Source organism: Papaver somniferum, chromosome 3, assembly GCF_003573695.1.
Source record: "Papaver somniferum cultivar HN1 chromosome 3, ASM357369v1, whole genome shotgun sequence".
Taxonomy (NCBI): Eukaryota; Viridiplantae; Streptophyta; class Magnoliopsida; order Ranunculales; family Papaveraceae; genus Papaver; species Papaver somniferum.
The window spans coordinates 204,914,953-204,918,872 of record NC_039360.1 but is presented as its reverse complement, the minus strand read 5'-3'; positions in this window follow the sequence as shown (position 1 = coordinate 204,918,872).

Sequence of the window (3,920 nt, the reverse complement as noted above, 5' to 3'; positions counted from 1 at the left end):
AAGGAGGAGAAGCCACAAACCTGTTGATGTAGTTTTTACAGTGGTAAATATAATTTGATTCTCAAACTTTTTTGAAGATTTGGTTTAAGATTAATAAAAGAAAATAGTAAAGAAAAACTAAGTAAAGTTGATTTTTGTTTACCAAGGAGAGATGAATCTAGGGTTTTAGATTCCACTACTTATAACGTTTATAAACTCAATAATAATGATCTTGACACAATACACTTAATTTACTCAAAAAAATTTCGAACCCAATCTCATGCTTTGGAAGATACAACGTTACAAGTTCTTTTTATGACTCTTGTCGCAATTCTAAAGCGCAATTTTCCTTCGCTTATAAAAGATCGGTAACTTAAAAACAATTATTGTAAAGCATGAAAGAAAATTTTTAATAAATTAAAAACATAAAAATGGATTAAATATGTCTAAGAAATCAAAGATTAAATATTACCCATCAAAAATAGTTCCTTCGAAAATCCTAGAAAATATGTTTAGCTACTCATGAATTGGAAATTGGAGAAAATTAGATTAAATATTGTATTCAAAATAATCAAAAATTGCTTACAAATGTTCTGCAATCGCGAAAGGTCCTTAGTCCCAACAATTCATCTCCTAAATGGCACAGTGGATGAAAATCTCTCGCAATTGAATCGCAAACGATATATAGCTTCTGTGGTTAAAGTGCAACTTTTTCTGGAAGGATTTTGTTCTTCGTGTTCTGGAGTTTTGCAGTAGCAGGTAACTTTCTGAAACTCACAAAATCTTCGATTCTAAGCCTATATTTTCTCCCTGACTATTTGTTCACCTTCTCTGGTGCATTTTCGACAAGGGAAAAATCGTAAAACCATAATTATACATACTCCGGATCTGGCAATCGGATGAGTATTGAAACTCATGTCTCTCAATAAAGCGTGAAAGGTCATGCCATAAAATCTCTGACTGAGAAGGTTGTCTCTCGGAGTATATGTAGATGTGTAGTCTCCCAGCTGAGGCCACGACATATCTCATGAATACTGAGAAATTTCAGTAATTATTTCTATATAGAATCGAAAGATTGGACGGCTCCTAGACAGCGTGCCTGCTAGTATAAAGCAACAACGTCTTCAAGATGCAACCAGGTTTTCCCTGACTATATAGGAGAAATATGACACTCCAGCAAGTTCATATTGCTCAACTCTCAGATAATTATGCTCCTAGATAGGAAGCCCTGCTAGTATAGAGCCATCAATTAATTATCTCTAGTCGTAGCCGAATATTCAACTATATTCTACGATTCTTTGAATATTTAGTTACTTCAATTTATGGTTTTCCCAGCAAAATTCCATGGGTTAGTAATAAATATTTAACGTGCAGGCATCTGAGCATCGAATAAGCCCTGACTAAAATGGTGCAAGTGTACTTAGTAATAATGCACACACCAGCATTTGAATGCGCAAACGAGCATTTCAAAAATACGAATGAACGATGAACCCATGCAAAATAGGAAGGAAAAATAATAATAATAAAATATTAGCAAAGGCGCCAGGGGACTGGGCTCACCAGCCGGCCGATCATGTCGTGACCAGTCCCACGGCCAATTTTATATTTTTATCATATTTTATTATTTTTCCCTGATCTCATGAAAATTCTCTCATTCGAGCAAATCTCCTTCGTTTCAAGGAAATTCTCTAATCTCATGATATTTCTTTATGTCAAAGAAAATAATAAAATTAGGGAAAGGTGTCACGGGACCGAGCACCAGTCGGCCGGCCATGTCCTAGCCATGGGCGGTCCAACACCTCATGGTTCCCCATTATTTTATTATTCCCTCAATCCATGAAAATTCTCTGATTTCATGAATTTTCCCTAAAACCATGAAAATTCCCTGATTTCATGAATTTTCCCTAAACCCATGAAAAATATTATAAAATTAAGAAAACTCGTGGGACCGGGCCCTAGCTGGCCGGTCCCATATGCCTCTTATTTTTTTATTATTATTTGTTTTGTTTTCCTCATTCCATGAAAACTCCCTGATTTCAACAAAATACTTTGGTTTCAACAAATCTCTTTGATTTCATGAAAATTCCCTAAAATCATGAAAATTCCCTAAAATTAGAAAGAGTGCCCTGGGACGTGCCCGTTGGCCGACCGGCCATGCCTTGGCCATTGCCGATCCCATACTCCATCATTCTTTATTTTATTATTATTTTATTTCCCTCATCTCATGGAAGTTCCCTAATTTCATAAAACTCTCCAGTTTCATGGAATTTCCCTCAATTCAGAGAAAATACATAAAATTACATAAAACTGGGAAAAGTGTGTGGAACCGTGCTTGTCAGCCGGCCGGCCATTCCCTAGCCGTGGCCGGTCCCACACCTTGCAATTCCCTGTTTTATCTATTATTTTCATCATCTCATGTATTTTTTCTAGTTTCAGCAAAATCCTGAACCCTGCATATTTTCTCAAAATATTGCTCAAATGTGGACCAGAAAATATCGAAACTCTCAGGACTGAGACACGAACACCATGGTGACACGGGAAATCCCCTTGATCGACCAAGGGTGACCCTAAGGCTTGAAAATGGCCGGTCCCACGTGTTTTAATTATTTTGACCTAATTTGCTCAATTGCCCGTATTAGGTCCAAACTCTTTTCAAACAGTCAAGGGTTTGCTCAAATGACCGTCAATTGGTCCCATGACCATCAAGTGCCGGTCCCATGACCTCTTGGTCGGTCCCTCATCTTTTCACAGTTAGGTTTAATTATTTGTCGCTCACACGAGCATTATTTTAATAAATTATTAAACCAACATTTAATCATTCTTTCACCAACTGGTCTTCAAGAGACTTTGGTATTTTGCTCATTCGAGCATCTTGGCGTTACATGGTCGACTCATCATCCCCTGTAGCCGGTTCCTGCGGTCCCTGCTTTGCTGATTTTCAATAAATCGTAAATTCATTAAAATTAGGGTTTTGAATCCAGAGCTCTGCAAAAACATAATTTTGAGCAGATTCAAAGGCTGATAATTTTATGTTGATCCTATGATCAACACTTTTGTTTATTATACTCGACCCAGCAGTCAGTATCTTAAATTAATATTTTATTTGGTCATGCTACCAACAATTGATCGAGCAATATTTGCTCAGACTAGCAATATTTGCTCAAACCGGCAATATTTGCTCAAACTAGCAATATTTGTCCAGATTAAAGATATTGGTTCAACCATCAATATTCATCAATTCAGCAACACAGTTTGCTCGTCTTAAATTATCAACATTTATTCAATGATTCCTCGTCTCAACAAACATGCGTTTAATTCATGAGTCTCCGAACATTTGCAAATTATGTTCAACTTAGCAATACAAGGACTCATCGTCCCATAAAGTCAGCAACTGACTCCACAATCACGAGACGTCAATCGTGTCACATGGGGGGATATTAACTAGGGTTTTGTTCTGGCAGTCTACGACACCTGTGTTCATACACATGATGAGAATGTGAGCAAGTCGTGCAATTAGTTGGAAGAGTCAGCAAAGTAGTGCGTGGAAAATTAACCAAGTGTCCGCACGTGAGCAACTGGTTTTGACATGATTTCCCACTTCCCCACTCTCTGATTCCAGCAACTGTCACACTTCATGGGATCATGGTGTTTTTAACTCCGGCATTATAAGATGTCTATGAATCCTGATTGAAAGGAAAAGATTCGAATACTCGAACATTCGTCTAAACAAGGAATTTCTCGGCAAGTTCATACAGACAATATTTCGTCTACACGAACTCATCGTCTGAGTAATCACTCTCAATTGAGTAAAATTCAATCATTCAGAGCATACTTACGCTGAATTCACAACACACCTACAATCTCAGATCACCATTGATCTCACATATTCTCAGCTTCATTCCTACAGATCAATCCATCCTTTCTTGTGACCTAATTGACTC